The sequence below is a fragment of the Cricetulus griseus genome, chromosome 2 (assembly GCF_003668045.3).
Source record: "Cricetulus griseus strain 17A/GY chromosome 2, alternate assembly CriGri-PICRH-1.0, whole genome shotgun sequence".
NCBI lineage: Eukaryota > Metazoa > Chordata > Mammalia > Rodentia > Cricetidae > Cricetulus > Cricetulus griseus.
The window spans coordinates 172998274-173015542 of NC_048595.1; positions in this window are offsets into that span (position 1 = coordinate 172998274).

The window sequence follows — 17269 nt, forward strand, 5'->3', positions numbered from 1 at the left end:
ATGTCTACTAATGTCAATGTTAATCTCACCTAAAATATACCTTTACAACAACGGTTAAGTAGGTATTTGACCAAGTAACTGAGTATTGTGGTCAACTATATTTTATATGTATGATCCAAGTTTGTACGTATCCAAGTTGATTTGTACATTAACTAGTACCAAGAACTCTAATGTAAACCATCCAAGTCATGTATTATAAATAAAAATTATTCTAGCACCCTGGCATGGTGGAGCAAACTTGTTGTTCCAGCACCCCAGACAAGAGGCAAGACTGGAAGGTAAAGGGCAGCCTGGGCTGAATAGCAAGGCTATCTGTATCAGTTTTTTATACTGGGACTAAAAGTGTTTAATAAACCAACAGTCAACCAGTGAGCAACATTTTCTGCAACCCAGCCAAGATTCTCCCAGAATCCCTCAGAGCAGGGGCTGACAATGTGCAGCCTGTGGCCAACTCTGGCCCTGTATTTTTATGTTTTTCACATTTTTCAATGGTCAGGGAAAAATCCATTATACTATTTCATGACCCATGAATGCTACATGAAATGCAAATTTCACCGTGTACCATAGTAGCTTTATCGAAATTCAGACAGCCATGCTCGGTGATTTGTGACTTTGTGGCTATTTTGAACTACACTGGCCTAAGTAATTGGATACAATAAAGCTCACAGGGCTTCCAAGTCCTAAAATATTTCATTTGGACCTCAACCAAAAACGCTTGTTGAACCCTGATTTAAAATCACTGATAGGACACCTTATATGTATGTGTTTGCTCGTGTGTGTGAGGGAGCAACATGGTGTGTGTGTGTGTGTGTGTGTGTGTGTGTGTGAGGGTCAGAGGTCAATCTTGTGTGTTGTTCCTCATGAACCATTCTTTCTTTTTTTAAGATTTTTTTGTTTAAAAACTTAAGCACATCTTTTATTTATATTGGAAAATTTCATACATGTAAACAATGCATCTTGACCACGTCCACTCCATTCTCCCTTCCTAGCATCTCCAGACACTCCAACACACCTCACTTTTTTTAAAAATTAGACTTCATTTTTATTTGTTCTTTGTGTCTTTCACATCATGCATCTCATCCTATTCATTTTCCTGCCCCTTTGTGTCTACCCTTTGCTTTTGCAAGACCCCCCTCCTGTAAAATAAAATAAAATTTAAGAGAAAGAAAGGAAAAATCTGGTCATGGAAGCGGTAGTGTGACACAGTGAACCACAAAGTAAACCCTTTTGTCTAGGTATCTTTACTTGCAAGTGTTCATTGCAAGAGTCATTGGTTTGGTTTGAGGCCTCAGGTTTCTGCTACACTATTGATGCTGGACCTTCACTGGGACTCCTCTTGGATATCCTGTTGTTGCCCTTTGCTGGGAGATCCTGTAGATCCTTCATGGGCTCCAGCAGATCACAGATGAGGTGTATGTGGGGTTGGGACAACACATAACCCTGGTCTATGTCTGGGTATTTGTAGGGTTGGTCTTCCTGCCAGCTCTCTCCTGTCTTCACCACCATGGTGAACTCTCTAGCATTGCCCTGGCTAGTTCATCCCTTGCAGTGATGAGCAAGGGGCGGGCCTCAGTTCGACTTTCACTCCCTCAGGGTTGGCTCTCCTATACCTGGACCATCGGGGCCAGCTCTACTGTGTTGTTCAGGCAAGGTGTAGAGGCCACTCTCCAGAGTGCTGCAGATGGTGAGGGTCAGCGACAGTCCTCTCACTCTTATGACCTCAGGGTCAGCTTCCCTACCTGCCTCAGGCAGTGGGGTGGGAGCTTGGGAAGCTGGGGCATCCCTTCCTTGCCCACAGCACCATGTGGCAGATGAAAGATGGTCAGATCTCACATGTTCATGTTTTCTGGGTGGTTCACCTACACCCCCATCAATGGAGTCAGCTCTACTGTGCTGCCTAGGTGAGTTGCAGAGTTCACTACCCGACTGCTGCCATTGGTAAGGGGAGGGTCAGCTTTCTCACCCAACACAGGTGGGGGAGGGTCTCTTTCCCTTGCCCTCACCACCACATGGCCGCTGAGGGGGATGTGGTCAGCTACCCCACTCTCACACTCAGAACCTGCTCACCTGTGCCTCTGCCATTATGGTTAACTCTACTGTGCTGCCCAGGTGAGGAGTAGGACCCGCTTTCCTGAGGGCTGCAGCTGGTGTGTGTGTGTGGGGTGGTCAGCTGTCTCATCTGTCACAGGCGGTGAGGGGCAAGGGGTAACAGGGAGCATCTCTCCACCACCCACACTGCTGCATGGCAGACAAGTAATGGGGACAACTCTCCCAGACCCAAACTTCAGGGTTGGCTCTATTATGCTGCCCAGGAGAGGTGAAGGGCCTGTTCTCCTGAGTGTTGTAACTGGTGAGGGGCAGGGACAGCTGTCCCACTCATAACCACAGGGCCAATGAGGGACCAGACCCATTCTCCGAAGCTCATGTTCTCACCTGGGCCCCCATCAATAGAGTCAGCTCTGCTGTGTTGCCTAGGCTCTGCTGTGTTGCATAGGCAAGGTTCAGGGCCTGCTTTCCCAAGTGTTGCAGCTGATAAAGGGGAGAGTCAGCTCCCTTACCAGCTGGAGTCAGTAGAGGTGAGGAGGGAGATGAGGAGGGGCAAGGGGAGGGCATCTTTCCCTCACTTCCATCACCACACCACAGAGGAGGAAGATGGTACCAGCTATACCCCTTAGGGTTGGTTTACCCACACCCTGTCTACAGGGTCAACTCTACTGTGCGACCCAGGTGGCACAGGGCCCATTCTTGTGAGTGCTGCAGCTGGTAAGGGGGTGGGTCAGGTCCCCCACCTGCTGCAGGTGTAGAGGGTTAAAGAAAGGAGGACATCTTTCCCTCACCCATGCCACCACATGGAAGACTGAGGGGGGGGGCAGGATCTGCTCTCCCATTCTCACAACCTCAGGGCCAGCTTGCTCATGCCAACAGGGTCACTCTATTGTGCTGCCCAGGTGAGGTGTAGGACCCCATCTCCTGAGGGCTTCAACCAGTGAGGGGCATGAACAGTTCTCCCCAGTGTTGCATTCAGAGAGGGGTGGGACCAATTCTGTACAGCTCTATCCTCTCGGCTTTTGGTGGTATCAGAAGTGCCTCAGACAGCAACACAGACCATGGCTGCATCAGGGCCATGAACCCAGACATGGGTCCCAGCAGAAGGCCAGGCCCAGATATCACCATGGCCCTGGGTGGCAATCAAGTCAGGTTGCTCCTCACCTCTTTCACCTCTTCAGATATGCCTCTGTCCACAGGACAGGACCCCCCCCTCTCTGTGGGCGTGTGTGTGTGTGTGTGTGTGTGTGTGTGTGTGTGTGTGTGTGTGTGTGTCTCCATCCCTCTCTCTCCTTTCTCCCTCTCTCCCATATCACACCATACATTTGCTCACCATAATAGTGTCTGTCTGCCTGTTTTTGAGACAAGGGTTTCTCATTGTGACCTTGAACTTGCCATTTGGTTATGCTGACTGGCCAGGACATTCTGGGCTTCACCTATATCTCTCTCCTTAGCACTGTGGTTACAAGAATGCACCACCACACCTGGCCTTTTATATGTGGGTTCTGGGAATCAAGATCAGGTCCTCATGGCTGTGTGGCAGTCATTTAATCAATTGAGCTGTGTCCCTAGCCCCTGGAATAACATTTTATGGAAGTTAAGAGTCTGTTGGCAACAGCAAAGTATGAATTGTCTTCCACTTTAGTGGTGGGGACTGTATGTTTTAGCTTTGAGCCTGTTGTTAATTCTCTGGAAACAGAGAGACAGTCATCATGTTAGATATGAAACCCATCTTCCAAAATGTGTTCAAGACGACCCGGGACCATTGGACGACTGGAAATTGGTATACTGGAATATGATAGAACCTCACTTGCAGATAGAGTCCCATCAATCTCTTTTTACTATTCCTTTGTGTTAGACATTGTGATCTGTAAGACATCTTTCATTTGTACTGCAAATTCCCTCTGCCCTTATAGCAACTTCCTAGTATATACCTAAAAGTTGCATGGCAGAATCAGGAAACCTACCTGGGTGAAGGATTTTGCAGACATTTATAGCTATAAGGCTTGCAACACCTTAGGGGAAAACACATTATCCATGTCTGCAATGAGACAAAATGAGTGTGCTGGCTGGTGTTTTGTCAACTTGTCACAAGCTAGTTACTTGGAAAGAGGGAACCTCATTGAGAAAATAGATTTTTTTCATTGAGTAAAAAATGTTCTCACCTGACTGGCCTGTTGGCAAGTCTGTGGGTATTTTCTTGATGAATGATTGATGAGGGAAGGCCCAGTTCACTATGGGCCAAACCAACTTGAGTTGGTATAGAAAAGCAGGTTGAGCAAGCCAGTAAGCAATGTTCTTCCATGGATCTGTTTTAGTTCCTGCCTTGAGTTCCTCTCTAACTTCCCTTACTGATGGACTGTGACCCAAGAATTGGTCTTCTCTAAGTTTCTTTTGGTCATGGTATTTTATCACAACAATAGATACCCCAACTAAGACATTGGGGCACTGTAATCTGAATGTAACTTTTTTTTGAGACTGGGTAGCCTTGGCTGTCACCTTCAATACTCAATTACATAAGGGAAGTTTTTTGAATTCCAATCTCCTTATTAGTGTCCCATGGGGATAGTGCCTACTTGATGTGGCCATCTTGGAGGGAAGTGAGTCACAAATTGTCTGCCTTGCAGAAGCAATCACTATTGCAGAAGCAATGAGTAATGAACACATGTGCCTATGTCCATAAAAAGGAGAAGGGGAGAAGATGGAAGGAAGATGTGAAGGAGGGGGAGATGAGAGGAGAGAGAGAGAGAGAGAGAGAGAGAGAGAGAGAGAGAGAGAGAGAGAGAGAGAGAGAGAGAGAGATCAAGTTTGGAAGGGAGAGAAGGATACAACCCTAGTGAACAGTTTTATTGACTTGTGTTTTTTAACCAGCTGGCATTTCCATAAAACCTTTCAGCTCAGTCTCCTTGCTACTCTTCATCTATGTGGAAAGTAGAAGAACCACAGGTTCTTCTTCAATGCCAAGTGGATGTCTCTGGCTAGATTTGCATGTTACACTAAGAAACACAGACCAAAGTTAAGTGGTGGGGTCCTCATGTTATCTTCCAAGGGGAATGGCAAACCAAGTCAAAAGCTTAGTTTAATTGCCCAGGTAGTGACCAGATCTCAGTTTCCTAATCTGTGTAGTTGAGATGGTTCAGGGGTGATGGCATTAGTAAGGCTGAAGGATGGAAGTTTAAGAAATATGGCCAGGATGAGAAGTGGATGGAAATCCAAGTGTTTGAAGAAAGTAGGTATGATTATCTGAACATGAAAACACTCTGGAATGCACTAAAAACCAAACCAAAACAACAACAACAACAAAAACCAAACGAATATTAAACCTATCTGAATAAATCCAGACATCACATTCCTTGATATTTATTCAACTGTTTTGAAATTTAGGTCTCTGCAAAATCATGCACGCATATGTTTACAGTAGCTTAATTTGTAACTGTTAAAGCTTGGAAACAAACAATACCTCCTTATTTAGGTGAATAAATAAACTGAAACAGCCAAATTATGGAGTCACATTCAGTGACCTGTTAAGCCGTGGGCAGACATTCAGGAATCTCAGAGAGAAGACAGTCTGGGAAGACTGCACATTGGGTGATATCCAGCATAGACATCCCAGAGAAGGCAAAACTATAGAGATAAAGTTCAGTGGTTTCAGGGGCTGGAGAGAAGGGAAGCATGAATAGACAGGGAAGGTGTTTCAGGATAGCCAATCTATTCTGTAGAATGCTGGAGTGGCAGTTCCTGTCCTGTTTAAATCCACAGATTGTCTAAAATCGATGACGCCCCAGAGTGATTATTGCTTGTTAATATGGGTTCCTCAATTGTGCCACTCTGGGAGAGATAGTGACATTGGCAGAGGCTGTGCATAGAGTTGAGGTCTATGGCAGCTCTCTGTAATTCCCACCCAATTTCACTGTGAACTATTTTAAAAATAAAGTCTATAAACATTATAAATAAGTAGGAAAAAATTCTGTGTAATAAGAAAAATTAAGCTAAGATTTTAACCATCAGAAGGAAATCATTCCAGGCTTGACTTAACCCTCTAGCCATCTAGACTTTCATTGAAGAAAGAGAAGGAAGGATGAAATGATATAAAGGAGAAGGGAAAACAATCAGCATTTGTTTAATAAAAAAGGAGGAAAAAAATAAACACTCCTTTTCAAAAGGAAGGAATGTTGACTATCACTTTGTCCTCTAATCTCATGAATAGTTTTGGCATTCAGAGAAATGCCCCAAAGAGGGTGACCAGGGGTGTGGTCTACACAATGGGGTTTGAGTTGAGAGTCATCTGAGTCTTGCAATGCTTCTGTGGTGATCCCTGGTAGTGCCAGGGAGATGAAGACTGATTGCATCCTATAGAAAGCACAAGGCAGATGACTCTTTGAGCATCACAGCTCTTCACTTACATCCCATTTGTCAGCTTTCAAGCAAATATGCGTGTCGATGGTACGATATATCACATCTGAAAAAATGTCAGCAGACACTTTAGCACAGAAACAGTCTTTAAAATTCCAGCAGATTTATTCACTGTGAAGTAACTTATGTGTCACCAAGCTTGTGCCATAGTCACATTTACCACAGGATGGTGAGTATGTTCAGAATGACCCTGTAGGGGACTTTCCTTAAGGACCTGAGTTCATATGGTGGCCAGTGTTTTTCTTAAGTCTTTGGCATATCTCATCTCTATGGCTTGTTGGAAAATTTAATTCAATTACTTTCCCTAAATAAGTATTTTCTTCTTGGCCAGGAATTACAGAGTAGATAGGAGTGTCCATGAAATTTTCAGCATAATTTTATCTGATGATTAAGTTTGTGGCCTGATATCCTGTCTGACCACTTGAATGTAAGGCTAAACTGTCAAATGTGAGTCATAGGAGCTTCTCAGAGCCCTTCGGGGAAACGACTTGGAATATGGGAATATCAAGAAAGAAAGGAGTCACAGAGTCACATAACAAATGTCTTCACTTAGGAAATAATGACCAGCCACAATGGAAATCCAAGGAGAAGCCTTGGGGCTGCACGAGACACAAGTTGGAAGAGCTGTAGACAAGGCAAAGGGCTAAAAGGAACTTGGTGTGCATTTTCTAAATGAAGAGATGTGTGTTGAGGAGGGGTCTGAGCTGTTCACATCCCCTAAACTGATGGGGAACTTGGGAGCTGAAATATAAGATACTGTACCATAAAGAGGGAAGAAAACATAGTAAACACTTAGGATATTAAGTAATAGCATTTTGAAACATTAAGCCACTAGTTGAGGCCTTGTAATCCCTCTCCTCTGTGATCACTTGGAATCCTCTGCCATAAGTACAGACATAAATACTATGTTATCTAATAGGATGTCTGAAGGATGGAGAGGCAGAGGCAAGAAGACATATTGCAAAGCCCTTCCTAACAGTTCAGAGGCATGCTTTGCTATAGTCTTGTGTGAGAGACCAAGGAAACGAGGAATGGAGGGTTCTGGTTTACATCTTATGTGAGAAGCAGTGTGCATGGGACACAGGGCAAGCTTGTCAGAGATGATGAAAAAAGAGAAATGTTAGCAAATGACAGGCTTTTAGGTCTACCAGGGTACAGGCTTCCAGAGGACACCTAAGGGGATAGTCCCTGGGAGGTCAGTGTTCATCTGCAGGAAACATCCCAGCCCTCTCCCTTGTCCACACAGTATCCTTTGGCTTGCTTCAATTCTTCTAAAGGACTAGAAAGGCAGGATATCCTAGGCAAGTCTGAGAGATAGCAGCTACCATGGAAAAAACCTGAGAATAATCGAAACTCAAAGACTTTCTCTATCTAGACATTTTTACACACACACACACACACACACACACACACACACACACACACACACACACACACACACACACACAACACAGTATCATGATTCCAGCTACACAGGACTTGATACTTCAAAAGGAAGCAATGAGAAAGGTGGGATCTAGAAGTTGAGCTTAGCCAAAATATCTTAATGGGAGAAAGACTTCCTGGCTGCTGTGAACCATTTTGAGGAGCCAGTGCCTATCAACACTTCAAGAAGTTCCAGCAGCTTCCAAACAAGAGGTTCCCAGAAATAATCCCCTCATAAATCCAGAGCCATCAACAGTCATGTCACTGTCTAGGAGCTTGTGGAGCACGAAGGATGATAAATGGCCTCCCATTGCCGTGTTAAGTGCATGGAGGGAGAATGAAAAGGTCTGTGGGCTATCAAAGGGGACAGCCAATGACAGATTCTTAAGTTTCTGTCCTTCAAATTTACACTAAATAGATGCCCCAGTGATCTGTAGCCTTGGCCTTGGCTCAAGGCTTAAGGTAGATGTGCAAGCCCATTTTTCATTATGTAAACCAGGATTCTGGAGTCATTGCAAACCAGTTATGCAAGCCTTACAGATATAGTTGTAGGGCATAAGCAATGTCCTCCTCATGGCAGTGAAGAACAGAAGGAGAGGAGGTGGCCAGGTGAGAATATTCTCTGGTTACCATGTCACCTAGGTTTTCTATGAATCTGTGAGACTTTTTTTAGGATCAGACAATTAATGCAGATGTGGGCAAGCCAGTGAGTAATGTACAAGCACAAAAACCTCCTGACCCAAATTGTGAGCCAGCCCTCCACATCTAAGCCAGCCTCTGGTTCTCCCTGTACATTGCTCACTGGCTCCTCTTAGCCTCTAACGACGCATCTCTCACTCAATTCTCATTGAAAGGCACCTTCAATGTTCACTTGCTGCTTCAAACGTAGATCATAATTTGAAAGACAGACTATCAAGTCCCTTTCCCCAAGACCTAGGTTTTCTTTTCTCTTACATTTTCTATAGAACTTGAGCAGAGAGTTGGGTGCTCAACAGATTACTGATGTCTTGCCCACATCTGCAAAGAAAAAACTGAATGTGGCAGTACACACTTATAATCCAAGCACTGGAGAAGTAGAAACAGGCGAGTCTCTGTGGCACCAGCCTAGTATAATTTTAGTGAGCAGCCCTATCTCAAAAACAAGCAAGCAAACAAACAAACAATCTGAAGTGGATGGTTCTAGAGCAATGATACTTGAGGCTAACCTCTCTATATGTATGTGTATGTGCAGACACATACATACACACCACATACATATATAACAATAAATAATACAAGTAAGCACCCAGCTTGGTGGCTGGATTTAATAACTTCCAACAAACACATGCTTCTAGTCTTCATGAGAGGAGGGCCTGGGTCTGTCCTGTCTGTCACTGTTTCCTATCACAGGATATAGTAAACTGTCTACACACATTTTAAATGGGTAGAGGCTGTGAAAGCAAAGAAACCTAAGTAAGGCTCTCACAATAATGCCATCACCACAAGGGCAAAGCTTCTTTAAACGAATTGCCACATTTATTTAGATAGAATTTCCATGGGAATATTTCCTCCTTGGGTCATGGGAAAAGCAAACAACAAAATACAAAGAACCTGATATCTCCTTGGTGGCATTGTAATTAAAAGGGGGATTATCTGAGGGGATTATGCATGGTAACATTATCATGTTAAAATAAATCCAATTATTCATTTGTAAAAGGTCAATGAGTGTTCAGGTTTCTCTATACAGAAGAAACAAACAGCTCTGTCAATTATATAAAACCCCAGGTAATTTTTTTAAGCACACAATAGGGCAAACTATGGCCATTTTAAACAATAGTTTGCTTTTCTGGTGAATGATGCCCCAAGCAATTATAACTAGTTACAATAGATTAAAAACCAATATGAACCTAATTCATCAGGTTAGATGATTGTAAGTTAACTATAATTTTGTGATTTAAATCAGTGGCAGGGCCTCACCAAATAGGCTAGGCAAGTTGACTTGTGAGCCTCAAGGGTCTTCCTTTTTCTCCCTGGGATTGCTACTATGCTCCAACATGCCCAGCTTTTTACATGGGTGCTGGAGATTGAACAGGTCCTCACATTGGCACAGCAAGTACTCTACCCACTGAGCACTCTCCTTAGCCCCCCTCTCATTTTTTTCTTTCTTTCTCAGAGTTGCTGAGGGATTCTCAGGTGTCAGGCACTCATCAGAACCATGTTTGTATTTACTAATTTATCATCTGTATTTTACATATGGGAAAATCAATGCATAGAGCATTTGAGTAGCATGCTTAGCATGCTTAGGATTCCCAATTCAGTGCAGCAGAGCTGAGATGAAAAGTCAGGTGCTCCAACTCCTGAAGTGTGTCCTGCAGGACTCCAGGCACTGTCCCCAGCACTGTGCCCTGACTCCACCCACCTCAGCCTGCTTTTCCTTCTCTAAGTGAGGATCATAAAGGCAGGAGAGGTGTCAGTGCAGTGGTTCTCAGCCTTCCTAATGCTGAGACCCTTTAGTACAGTTCCTCATGTTGTGATGACCCCTGACAATACAATTATTTTCAGTGCTACTTCATAACTCTAATTTTGCTACTGTTATGAATTGTTATGTAAACATCTGTGTTTTCTAATGATCTTAGGTGACCCTTGTGAAAGGGTCATTCATCCCCAAAGGGATTGCAACCCACAAGTTGAGAACCACTGTCTTAACAATGGACAAGTAAACCTTGTCTGGCTTCATATAAGGAGGTATTAGAGTCTGTTCTGAGGAAGGACAGGACTTGCTGAAGTGACATTTCAAATGTCAAAGCCTTAGGATCTTAGGGCTTTTTAGTAATTACACTCTTGGGTTCCATAGAGTTTATCTCACCAGGTCTGGTGTGGAATCTACATGTGCACTCCTGGTCAGAGCCAAAGTGTTGCTCATGCTAATGGACTCCCGGCCACAATTTAAGACAAGCCTTTTCAATGATTTCATCCTTCCTTCCCACTCTTCCACTTTCATACACACAGATGCAAAAATGGAGAAGAGAATGATAAATGTGTCATTTCAACTTTTCTATGATAAAATTTACATATCTGCATGTTTATATGTATATATAGGTGTAGGTATTAAAGTTTAGGACTTTTATCCAGACTTTGCCAAGAGCCTGTTTTCATTTCCTCTTGCTACAGCACAACAACTTTTATTCTAACAGTTTTGTAGGATGGAAGTCTAAGAGGGTGCAAGGACATTCTCTGCTTGGATCGGATGCTGGCCAGATGGGCTCCAATCTGGGGGCTCTGAGGAAGTGTCCAGACAGCAATCTGAATCCCACATTAATAGAATCAAGTCTGCATTTCGGGGGCAAGGGGCACCCTACATCTGTTGCCCAACTGATACCCATGTATCTAGTCCTCCCACCACACTTCTGGTCCCTCTGACTTCCACCACATGGTCCCCCTGACTATCCCCCCTTTTTTTTTATTAGCTTGAAGTCAATTAACTAAAGACTTTAATTATAGCTTTGAGATCTGTAATGCAAAATATACTGCAGGGGTGGTGGCAACACCTCAGTTCTGGGAGTGACGGCACTGTTAGGTCATGTGTTGAAGGCGTGGGCTATAGCTGGTGGTGCTGTTGAGAGGTGCCTGGACCCTGAGGGCTCTTAGTCCACGAACCACTCCATTGATAGATTCAGATTTAGATCATGCTATGAGAAGAGGGAGTAAGTAGATTATCAGACACTTTTGAGAGTAATTTTGTCCTGACACCTTCCTGCCCCCTCCTTCCTGGGTGCCATGAGATGGACAAGACTGCTTGAGTACGTACTCCCATGGCCAGAAATTGTTATTTCACTACAGCAATGGAAGCAATTGCCATATACTTCTGAAGCCATGAACCCAAAACAAGCCCTCCTCCTTTGAAACTCTTTCTCTCTGGCATCTGTCACAGCATGAAAAGCTAACAGACACAAGCAGGGGATCTTGGAAGGCCAGTTTGGTAGTCTAACACAAACCTCATTCTTTCCCATCTAGTTTGTGTATCCCTAATCAGGGATCTATATTCATAGAGAGATCTAGGAATAATGACTTATCCTTTCTTGCATTGTTCAATCCCTTAGTCAAATACTCCTTTTTACTTGGCCTGGGGAGACATAGTTAAATTCCACTTGGGTCAAGTGCATCTTTTAAAATATACCTCAGACCCACGGTTAAGAGAATTGAAATGACAATTAAACATCAAGTTCTTTCAGTTTCACCAGATCTCCCTGTTAATTATAGTCATTGGTAATGGATTTTCAAACTGCTAATCCTCTTCTACAAGCCCAACATCTTTCAGTAGATTTGAACTGGAATTTGGAATGGAAGAACTCCTGGCCAGTTTATGCAGGTTTTTCCAGAGAGAGAGATTTTCACTGTCACTGTGGAATCCTAAATAGGCTTCTCCCCCAGGATTCCCATAAGCTCTGGAAGTATCTATCAGCCCCAAATGTAGTCCAAGAGTTCTTGTTTTCTGGGTTTTACAAACTGTCAGTTTCGATTTTTACTGAGCAACAAGAAGTAGATTTGTTTACGGGAACAAACAAGGCCGGCGAGCACTTTTTCCAAATGCTGGCTCTTTCCATTCACTTAACTAAATGAAATATCTCTGCTGTGCCCATAAGAGACAAGAATGCAGGACTGTGGAGCACATGCCTGCAAGGATTTTGGGTGTCTCCCTGAGGTCATTTCTTGCAATCAGGCCTATTTGGAGTTGTTTACTTTTTAAATCTCTAGGGTAAACAAATTAGATATAAATTGTAGTTCCCTTGTGGTAGAATAGGTGGATAGTAAAATAAGGGATAAATTAGGAGATGAAACTCCATGGCAACTCTTCATTCTAACTAAACACCCCCAGTGGTTCTTTTCAAGAGTTTACAGAGAGACTGGAGCCTCCTTTCCTGAGATGGTGAGGTGTGTCATGAGGTAGCAGCAGAGGTTTCTTTAATGTGTCCAACCAGGAAGGACTGGGGTGTGGAGAGCTGCGATGCGCCGTGACTTAAAGATGGCACCCGTTTGCGCCTTCCACCATCCCGAGGGTGAGCGCTCTCTGGAATAAACAACTCCTTATTTGGCTTGGTCTAAGATTCAAACTTGCATCAGCAAATGTGAGCCTATCTGCCTTAGCCACGTGGCGTTCTGGGGTTGGCTGGCAAGAGTGCTTTTAAGCTGTGGGTGGGCTTTCCCTGGGGTCAGAAGATTGTTCAAGGTTCCTGAGTAAACTGCTTAAGGAAGAGTCTCAGCGTTGCGTCTTCCTTGCTGGTCGAGGTGGTCGCGACACTGGGGGTGTAGAATCTATTTCTGAGACCAACCACCCAATGCTGAGGCCCTTGCCCATTTGACTAAAGAGCTCTTTACATATCATTCTCTTTCCAGAGCCTGGTTTGGAAGTGCTCACAGGCAATCTTGAGGTATGCCCACGGACACTGCTGAGGAACTTACACTGCTGAAGTACACCTACAGACATAGCTGAGGTACACCCACAGACGCTGCCTAGGTACTTACTCTCCTGGATGCTGCTAAGGAACACCTGCAGATGCTGCTGAGGTATACCCACAGAGGAAGGGCTTTTTCCTTCACCTTGCTGAGGAGGCTTCTCTCCTAGGGGAGCCAACAAGAATGCCTTCAAATAGAACAACTATTCTTACCAGGTTGGTTTTTTATTTTGAGACAGGGTTTCTCTGTACTGCTTTGGAGCCTTTCCTAGAACTCGCTCTGTAGACCAGGCTGGCCTCAAACTCACAGAGATTCACCTGCCTCTGCCTCCTGAGTGCTGGGATTAAAGGCGTGCACCCCCAACACCAGGCCCCACCAGGTTTTGATAGCTGTTACAGAAATTCTTCCTTAAATTGATCAAAAACGTTCATATCCAATAAATGCACTTGTGGGCCTATGGGTGTAGCAGCCAGTCCTGGCCGCCCATCCCAATTCTCTGGAGTTTCTTTTCTTATTTGTTCAGTAACTTAGTGATTGTCATACTATACCTTCAAGGGGGCTGTCTTTTGAAGGGCATGCTTTAATTAAGTTTATTGAGGTTCATGACCAATCAGTGTCTCTTTCTTTTAACTTTTTGAGACAGGGTCTTTTTTTATGGTCCAGGCTGATCTGGGACTCACTCTCACTATATGGCCAGGGCTGACCTCAAAGTAGTGATCCCCTCACATGCTAGGATTATACATACAAACCAACAAGCCTGAGCCATATTGTTGCCCTCCGCTCCTTCCCTCTCATACAAGACATGAAAGCCAAAAACTTGGGCATGTTAGATAAATGCTTCTCCATGAAGCCACACCCTTTCCCCTATTTATCTTTTACCTGGATCTCCCAATAGACCACCAAAAAGGATGGAAGGAACCATCCTGCCATGCTGAACTCTTTTCCTCCTCTGTGTGCTAACCATAGGCAACTCACCTTTAGCTGTCATAGTCAAATATTACTGAGAATCTCCCCAGTCCTGTGTGATTTCTTTATTGTGTGGGTGAGTGCCCAGCCAAAAAATGCCAAAAATATACTTCAAAATACAATTACTATTTAGTTGAATCTTCCCATTTCACAGATTAGGAAAATGAGGTTCAAATAATTTTAACGAGTGCCCCTAAATTCAGACTGGACTTGAAAAGTTAGTAACAGAGAATTTTGGGTGAAGGTAGTTCAAATGTGTCTGCTATGTTGAAGAGGTTATGATCATGAATACAAGATGTTTCCTGACATTTATTTTAAACACATGTCTATAGTCAGGTTTTACACTTAACTGGCATTTGCTCACATTCCTAAGAAAGTATATAAACTGCCAGGAAATGAAAGCTTTGCTTCATCCTTTGATAGAAATGGAATCTTGGAGAAAAGGGGGTATTTGAAGTTCCTCACTCATGCTTAAGAACTGGCTAGTCCCTGTTCATTTTTATTGAGTGTTAAGCTGGCTATGAGGCTGTGTCTTAAAAACAATGCCGGAGGTATCGCCTATCCCCCTAAGCTGCCTGTTGATGGTGTAATAAGGAAGGCCTTGACCATCATTGGAGTAGATAGATGCAGATCAACCGAGGGTGTCCGCCTGCCAAGACAATAATATGCTTTGGGCTTTCCCACCGTTATCCATAAGAAGATATTTGTTTTTTTACCATAAGCATTAGATATTCTGGTGGTTAGGATTGTATTTTAGATCTTTTTATTTTTAGTAGAGGCTAAATTATTGTGTGACTACATCTTAAAATATAGCCAGATGATGTCTATTGTATATTTGACTTCACCAAACTAAATTCCAATTTCCCATAAGGACACACTTTTCCCATCCAAGTATTAGCCAGGATCGACCCTGCTTAGCTTCCAAGATTAGAAGAACAACAGAGTTCTCAGTTGAGAATGACTTTGGCCTCCAGGAACAGTTAGACATTTCTGGAAACAGTTTTCAGTTGTTACCACTGCTGCAGGGGAGAGGACTCTGCTGTCATGGAGTGGATAGATAGAGGGTCTGCTGAATACCACTGTCTGATGACACACCAGACATCTTCCACAGAAAGGCATGTCTCCCAATGCCTACAGGGTTGGAGCTGGAGCCCTGCTCCATAGAAATGATAGGGCAGTCTGATGAATAGCTTTAGAATTTCTCAGGGGGGGCTGTGAAACCCACATAACCCTAAACTAGTCTTCCATGGGAGCCAGAGTGTGATAGAGTGAAAGGTGTGTGTGTGACAGCCGAATATGCACTCAATGGTGTTTGAGGGGTAGTCATAGTTTTCAGCCATTTTGTCAAATATGTATTTTCATAAATGCATACTCTGGAAACTGACATATAAACACACAGACAAAAAAGACATCATGTGAGGATTCAGGGGTAATGAAAGACTAGCAGTATATTTAAGCTGCATTGTAAGAACAAGGGGATTCCCATGTTTATCCAGCCCAATCCTGGTGCCTTTCTCAGTGACATTTTCACAGTTAGACTTGCTGTCTAACAAATCATCTAAACTCAAGATCTTTCATCAATAGACGCTTGCTTTCATGTTTTGGGGCTGACTAAGTGGTTGTTCCAGGTTGGACCCAGCAGATGGCCCTGCTTCAGGCGGCAGGTCTTTCGGGGCTTGGCTCTCCACTGGACTTGGACTTGGATCTGCAATATGTGTATTCTTTCACCCAGGCTGAAGAGGCACTAGCTGTCCCTGAAAGATTCTGCAGATGTGCAGGTCTGAAGCAGACACCACCAGGACCATTTTTTTTTGTTGTTGTTGTCTTTTGTTTTTCCTGTGTCCTGGAGATCAAACCCAGTATTTCATGCATTCTGGGAAAGCAGTCTAGCAACAGAGCTACATGCCCAGTCCCTTAGGTTGAGCATCTTAAAGCCAAGACTCCCAAATGGGATACTGTCACTTCTTCCCACATGATCTAGCCACGATGACTCAATGGGAGAATAGCTCTGCAAAATCACATGGCAAAGAGTGCCATGAGTGTGTTATGTCAGAAAGTTAGTCAGGCACATGTGTGTCTTCCCATGACACCGGAACTTACTAAATAACAAATCCACAAACTATGGCCAGTTTTATTGACTGCAATTTGCCAAGTAATCACAGTTTCACTTGATACTTGCCTGCTAGCAACAGGTTCTGTGATTCTGATGTTAATGATTAATATTAATTCTTCAGTCATACAGCACACTTCATGGACTGGCATAGGTGGGTGGGTACTTGCTGCTGAGTCTGGTGATCTGACTTCAATTTCTGGAACCCATGTGACAGAAGGAAGTTGCAAGTTGACCTCTGCAAGTTGACCTCTGACCTCCACATGTATGCTGTGGCATGTGTGTGCCGTTACTTGCATACACACATACATATACATAATAAATAAAAATTAATATATCATACTTCATAATACAGTGTGTATGTGTGTGTGAGAGAGGAAAGGGATTGCTAGGAAAGGGTTAAAGAGTTGTTGGAGTTCAGAGAGCTTTTCTGAAGCTGGAGGCAGACACAGGAGCAAAGTGAGTCTGCTAGGGACCAGATAAGAAGTAACAGCAAGCAAAGAGATGCTCGGGGACAGAGTTGTCAGGTCCAGGTCCAGGTGGCAGGCTGTTTTGTGGGTCATTGTGAAGTGGGCTGCATGTCATGTCTAGGAGAAACTGCCCTGGAACTGTGATCTGGGGACAAGAACGAGCCCTTTCCTGTGGCAGTTTCCCAGAACAAGGCTCATGACAAGAGAACAAGTGAGGAGTCAATCTTCCTGGCACATTTTGGTCTTGGAGTCTCCAAGACAGAGAAGCTGTCTGGGGTCTGGTGTCTCTGGTGTCTGTGGTCATACTTTCAGGTGTCAACCAGTGATACAAAATCTTTTTCAGTTTGTGTCTCCGACAGCACTGACACATGATTGGCTGCTTGCTTGTGTGAACAGCTATAGATAG